The sequence below is a fragment of the Aotus nancymaae genome, unplaced genomic scaffold (genome assembly GCF_030222135.1).
Source record: "Aotus nancymaae isolate 86718 unplaced genomic scaffold, 86718_ANA_hifiasm-v0.15.2.pri h1tg000016l, whole genome shotgun sequence".
Taxonomy (NCBI): Eukaryota; Metazoa; Chordata; class Mammalia; order Primates; family Aotidae; genus Aotus; species Aotus nancymaae.
In genome coordinates this window covers 63508162-63515133 of record NW_026988428.1, presented here as the reverse complement: position 1 = coordinate 63515133, position 6972 = coordinate 63508162, and the positions used below count along the sequence as shown (strand labels likewise).

General features: G+C 43.2%; 1 protein-coding gene across 4 annotated transcripts in view; it reads left to right on the top strand.

The window, feature by feature from the left end:
- Positions 1-345: 345 nt before the first annotated feature.
- The window catches only part of KLRG1 (killer cell lectin like receptor G1), a 43515-nt gene continuing 36888 nt past the window's right edge, over positions 346-6972 (top strand). For 2 of the 4 annotated variants that reach the window (XM_021673799.2, XM_021673802.2), the window contains exon 1: positions 422-744. The gene's annotated coding sequence lies outside the window, so the exon portion shown is untranslated. Of the gene's footprint in view, positions 365-421; positions 871-6972 lie in introns of those variants that run through there. The other 2 variants (XM_021673801.2, XM_021673800.2) reach the window with 2 other exon arrangements.

Here is a 6972-nt window from a genome sequence, read left to right as displayed (position 1 = left end):
TAGTTCCAATCACTATCGAGGTTGTCTAGTTTCGACTTTTCTGCTCGTCTTTCTCCCAATGGGGGGTCCCAGAGTTCCGCCTGCAGGGCCTCTCGGCTCGCGCGCCCCGGTCACGCGGGATCACGCGCCGGACCGCTCCTCGGTAGGGTCCGAGAGAAGAGGGTGCGAGGGGCGGCGGAAGCGGAAGTTACGCAGAAGCTCCCCCTCGGGCTCGGCGGGAGTTGTAGTTCTCGCGCTAGGTCTCCTCCGGAAGATTCCCTAGACCGTTCGCCGCCTGAGAGGGATGCTGTTCCGCCGCGTGGAAGCTTCGAGTCTCTACTCCACTGTTGGCCCCTAGACTAGAGTAGTGCAGCGACGGGGCCATGTGCGTCCTGGCTTTCTTTTTCTTTTTTCTTTTTTTTTTTTTTTTTGAGATGGAGTCTCACTCTTTCGCACGGGCTGGAGTGCAGTGGCGCGATCTCAGCTCACTGCAACCTCTACCTTCCGGGTTCAAGCAATTCTCCTGCCTCAGCCTCCGGAGTAGCTGGGACTACAGGCGTCCGCCACCACGCCCAGCTAATTTTTTTGTATTTTAATAGGAGACGGGGTTTCACCGTGTTGCCCAGGCTGGTCTCGAACTCCTGAGCTCAGGCAATCCGCCCTCCTCAGGCTCCTAAAGTGCTAGGATTACAGCCCTGAGCACCCGCGCCCGGCTTATGTCCTGACTTTCTTGACGACACCTTTCCTCTGTACTTCCTTTTCCCAGTTGAGTACCTTGGGGTGAATTATGACTGTTACTGTTACCTCTGTCGTTCCTTACTGCCTCGTGGCATTTTGCTTAATTAGCATGCTCTGCAACCACCTCTGTTCGCCAGAGGTTTCTTTTGCAAGGTAGGAAGAAACGAGTAAGCCGATGGTAGTCTTTGTGCCTTTGCTAAGATCCTTGGCGGGTTCCTTGTGTCTTCTTAGCCGCTTGTTGAAGTCCTGCTCGTTCTTAAACGCTGTTCAAAAATTATTGCTCCTGCAACTTCCTGATTCACTCTCTTCAGAATTAACTATGGACCCCCACTTGTGGCTTGTACCTACCCAGCTTTAGCATGTTTTCATTCCACTTACTCTCTTAACGTTGCTTTTATGTGTGCCTCACTGGCTATATACGGATGAGTGGATTTTGATCCTTACCTCTCTTATTAGAGCTACTACAGTGTTTTGAGTCTAATAATAATAAAAGCTAACGGCTGCATCCCTCAGTGGTGCCCCGCAGTTTTATAAGTGCTTTAAACGATAATTAATTCACTTGATCTTGACACCAACCTTATGAGAAGTATCTTATCCCAAATTTACAGATGAGTAAATTAAAGCAGATAAAAGCTGAGTAACACCGTGGATTCCACAGCTATTAAGTTATGGAGCTAGTATTTAAATATGGAGCACTACGCTGTACCTACTGTATGCCATTCTGCGTTTCTTTGTTTATTAATAATACATTCAGTTCAGGCTGGGTAGTAATCATATCTAGGTTGGATGTTGCCTCAATCAAAAAATAAAATGGAAAGATTATTTTCTTTCTGAAAATGAAAGTAATTTGTGATCAGATAACACAGGAAACAAAACAAAAATCATACATAAACTCACCAGGAGGGTGTGTATTTCTTTAATGAATATATGTTGTTTCCATTTTTCAAAAATTTCATGTATCAGCCTCACACTGGCTTATGCCTATAATTCCAGCACTTTGGGATTCCAAGGCAGGAGGATCACCTGAGGCCAGGAATTCAAGACTAGCCTGGGTAACATAGTAAGACCCCTTCTCTCAAAAAAAAAAAAAAAAATTAGCTGGGCATGATGGCGCATGCCTGTATCCCCAGCTGCTTGGGAGCCTGAGGCTGGAAGATTGCTGCAGTTGGAGGCTACAGTGAGCTATGATTGTGCCACTGCCCTCCAGCCTGGGTGACAGAGTGAGCACCTATCTCAAAAATATATGTTTATGTCAAATATTTTTCCATCTCCTTAACTTTACAAATAAACTTTTTAATAACATAGTATTTAGTTCTATGCATTGCTACTTAACCAATGCCACCAATGTTGAACATTTATTTCTACTGACTTGCTTTTATCAAGTAATTCAACACAGCTTTACCAAGCAATTACTATGTGCCAAAACCACATAATATATAATATAGGTCTTGGGGATACAACAGAGAAGAAAGACAAAAGTCCCTGTTACAATCTATTCTAGAATTGATGTTCGTTTGTTGGTGAATTCAAGTTTTGATTTAAGAAATCTTGCCTCTTGGTCACTGCCTAGAGTAGCATTGGGCTAGAGAGGAGGAAGTGTTTTATGTTGGAAACGGAGAATGAGCCAGAAATGCAATTGAGTAGGTTGAATAACTTGTTTGCTGTCAGAGTGGAAGTAGGGTGGGTTTCCCTTTCCAACCAGAGGCAAGCAACCTGGGTCACTTCCTTGCTTCTCAGACCTCAGTGCCCCTTCTGGGTGCTCTCTGTGTTAAAACGCTTACCTCTGAGAACTGAGTTCGAGGTTCTTGCTGGGGCAAAAATCGAAATGAGCAGGGATTTGGTTGTTGTTGTTATTTGCATTACTGGCCTGCCTCTTTTCTAGCCTCATTTTCTAGCACAATCCCCACAATAAACCTATATTCACACTCCCTTCTCTCACACAACGTAAATTGTTCACTTTGTTTAGAAAGCAGCCCTAGGATTGTTGTCCTGAAATCAAATGGGAAGGATGCCTCCTGTTCAGTATAATCCTAAGAGAGGAAGGTAACTAACAGACCCAGAACCTCAGATTCCTGAGTAGCTGGGCCATAGGCGCAAGCCACCATGCCCAGCTAATTTTTGTATTTTTTGTAGAGACAGGGTCTCACATTTTTGCCCAGGCTGCTCTCAAACTTCTAAACTCAAATAATCTGCTTGCATCAGCCTCCTAAAGTGCTGGGATTACAGGTATGAGCCACTAGGCCTGGATCAGATGCTTTTCAAAATGATTATGTTTACCATATTTCAAGGACTTTAGTTTTTGATAACTTTCAATTTTAATATAATTTATCATTTATAGAGAAGATGCAAGGATAGTACAAAGAACTCTGGTACACACACTACTTAAAAAATTCATCTCTTTCCTTTCCATATACATTAGTTAATTTTGAACAGGTTGAGAATAAACTTCCCATTGCCATTCTAAATATGTCAGTGTGTATTTCCTACAAACAAGGATATCCTCTTATCAAAATTAGGAACTACAATATTAATACAATATTATCAGATCCATGGTCTATATTCAAAATTTTATCACGTGTTTCAATAGATGCTCTGTATAATTACTTCCCATTTCCCAGCAATCATAGGAACAAAGCCAGACTCACACATTATAATTGTCATTGATCTTACTTTACTTTGAAATTTTGATAGGTACTGGCCACTTGTTTTGTAAGATGTCTTTCATTTTGGTTTTGTCTAATATTTTCTGATGTAGGATTTTTCTTGGTCACTTTGCCAACTGGGAACCCCTCCATGGCTAGTGACCCTCCCTGCCCCCAGGCCTCACTCAGCCCGCTGCCTATGTTTAGTTTGTACCTGCATGTTCGCTGGTTCCTGGACTCCTGTCTTGCATCCAAGAAGAATGAGGATATGCTGACAATTTGAAGGATGAGGATGAAGAAGAATTTTATTGAGTGATGGAACAGCTCTCAGTGGAGAGGGGATGCCTGGGTAGAGGTTGTCCCCTACCCCTGCAGTCAGGTGGTTTCTTACCCAATGTGGCTGGGTCTGGGCTTTCATGGGTTCAGAATGAGAAGTTTGTGCTGACTGGTTTGTGAGTATGCAAAAAAAGTTGAAACGAAGACACCACTGAAAGGTGGGCACAACAGTGTAGAAAACCAATTAGGAAAGGGTAGGTATATGTAAAATAGGTGAAAGGTGGGGATCAATCAGAGAAAAATGTGCCAATTGGGAAGAGAGGTTCTTATTCCGGTCCTTGGATTTGACTTTCAGGCTTTAAACTGTCTTCAGCTTAAAGATGGGGTTTCACTGAGGACCTGCCCTTATCTGCCTAGGCATTTGTCTGCCTCCTGCCGCTATAATTTCCTCATGATTATATTTAAGTAAGCATTTTTTTGGATAGAAATGCAAGAGAAGTGATACATTTTTCTCTCAGGGTTCATTTGGAAACAGATACCATATTGGTGATTTCAACAGGAAAATTTTAAAGAATTGTTTTCTAGTAAAAGATGATCAGTTACTAAAAGAGGATTCTGTTACACAGAAGTAGCAGCTACAAAATGGAGCCGTTACTTCTAAACTGAAGAAGTGTTAACAAAGGAGTTACTTAAAGGAAATGCTCCCTTACCCAACTGCAAGATCAGAGATTCAGATCTCTGAGGGGAGGGTGTGGTTCCCACCGCAGGAACATGCAGCCCGCCCACTGATGAGGCAGAGAAGCTGCTGGAGATTGTGGGCCTGTTGAACAGCCAATGGGAGCCTTTTACTGGTGGCTCCTTTATCCTTCTGACATGTCCATATCATTTTTTGAGGAATTCTTTACTTTCAGGCACATAAGGTGTTCCATGTTTATCTGGTTGCGTTCAGCATAAATGGACCTGGAGGACATCATGCTGAATGAAATAAGCCACACACAGGAAGAAAAATACCAAATGATCTCAGTTGTATGTAGAATCTTTAAAAAAAAAATCACCACAGAAAAAGAGTAGGAAGATGGTTACCAGGGGTGGGAAGATGTAGGTCAAAAGGTACAAAGTTGCAGTTAAATTCTAGTGGATAACATGAGGACTGTAGTTAATATTGTATTGTATACTGGTACTTTGCCAGGAGAGTACTCTTAACACCAAAAGAAAAAAAAAGAAAACTACATGAGATGATAAATTTGTTAATTTGCTCGACTGTAATAATCACTTCACTATGTATATGTGTATCAAAATATCCTGTTGTGTGCCTCAGATGTTTATTAAAAAAAAAGTCTTTTAGTTCTCTTACCCTTATCCTAGAATCAGTTGTTTCACCAAGGGGTCCTGGTTCTTTCAGTGGAAAATGGTATTGAGAAACCAAGATGTGTTTATGATTTGTGTTTGTTGCTACTTGTGTGTCACTGCTTCAGTCCTTCTCAGCAGACAGAGCTAGGAAATTGTGTATTTCCAAGAATGAACCAAGTTCCCATTATGCTCAATATATATATATATTTATTCACAGATAAGAAAGCACAGGAAGTGGTTTTATAACTGATAAGCCATACAAGCCATACGATTGTGTAGAGCAAGCCTATTAGCAAGAGTTCCATATTTGTTTAAAGTTCTGTTTTCTCTTGTTAAGGCAAAATATATAAATCATGGAATGTACAACTCTTAAGGATACAATTCAATTAATTTCAACAAATGCATCATAGCTGTCACCCCCCTATAATCATGATTTAGATTTTCATCATCCAAGAAAATTTCCTCATGTTCCTTTCCAATCATTTTCTCCTATTCCTAGAGGCAACTATCAATCTCACTTTTATTTTTTTTGAGACAGAGTCTCTATCACTCAAGCTGGAGGGTGATGGTGCAAACATGACTCACTGCATTAACTGCCTTCCAGGGTCAAATGGTCCTCCCACCCTATCTTGTGAAGTAGCGGGGACCACAGGCATGCGCCACCATGCTAGGATAATTTTTTAAGTTTTTGTAGAGATGAGCTTTCCTATTTTGCCCAAGCTGGTCTTGAATTCCTGGGCTTAAGTAATCTTTCCACCTCAGCCTCCCAAAGTGCTGAGATTATAGGCATGAGCCACCAAGCCTGGTCTTTTAAATTTTTTTTAACTGTAGATTAGTTTCACCTGTTTTAGAACTTAGTATAAATGGACAGATACTGATAGTGGTGGGAAGTAAACAAATTCCTAGGCAAATAGGGGCAGGTCCCTGGTGAAACCCGAACTTCAAGCCAAAGACAGCCTGAAGGCTGCAAACCTGGTTGCCAGTTCTGGGTAGAATCCAAGATCCAAGTGAAAATTTCCTCAATGTCTTTTAGCCAATCAAATGGTGCTTTTTCCAGGCCACCTATGGACCAATCAGAATGCACTCCCCATTCTGAGCCCATAACATGCCCCCCCGACACACACACTGACTCAGCCACACAGTAGGACTACCTACCTTTGGGTCCCCTCTTCCCTGAGAGCTGTTCTGTCGCTCAATGAACGTTCTCTCCACCTTGGTCACTCCGCAGTTGTCAGTGTAACCTCATTCTTCTTGGATGTGGGACAAGAGCCCGGGACCTGCCGAACAGCAGGTGCAAAAGAAGCTGTAATGCTGTAGCCATTCTGCCCTTTCCTGGCACCACGTGGCTACCCCATATTACAGGAAGTGATGGTGGGGCCAGGCCAGCCTAGGAGCTGCAGGCTGGCAGGACTGAACAAGTTGGGACATGCTCCCGTTTGCCGAAGCTTGTGGATGGTAGGAACAAATGAACTGTAACAGAAATGAGCTGAGATTCTTCTGGGGTGCACGCCTCGGGATTCCCTAAGCCACAGCTGTAACACCCCCACCACACACACTTTTTTTTTTTCAGACAGAGTCTTGCTCTGCCACCCAGGCTAGAGTACAGTGGTGAGATCATGGCCCACTGCAATCTCTGCCTCCTGGGTTCAAGTGATTCTCCTGCTCAGCCTCCCAAGTAGCTGGGATTACAGGCACCTGCCACCAGACCCAGCTAATTTTTTGTATTTTTAGTAGAGACAGGATTTTGCCATGTTGGCCAGGCTGGTCTCAAACTCCTGATCTCAAGTGATATGCCCACCTCAGCCTCCAAAAGTGTGGAGATTACAGGCATGAGCCACCACACCTAGCCTTTGAGGTTCCATGGTTGCTGATGTCTCTGAGTTTTTTTGGGAACCACTGCATTCTGTTTGTCCATTTGCCAGAGTCCAAAGCAGAAGCTGCTTGCAGTATACCTGATCCAGCTACAGCTTCACATAAAGCTGGTGCC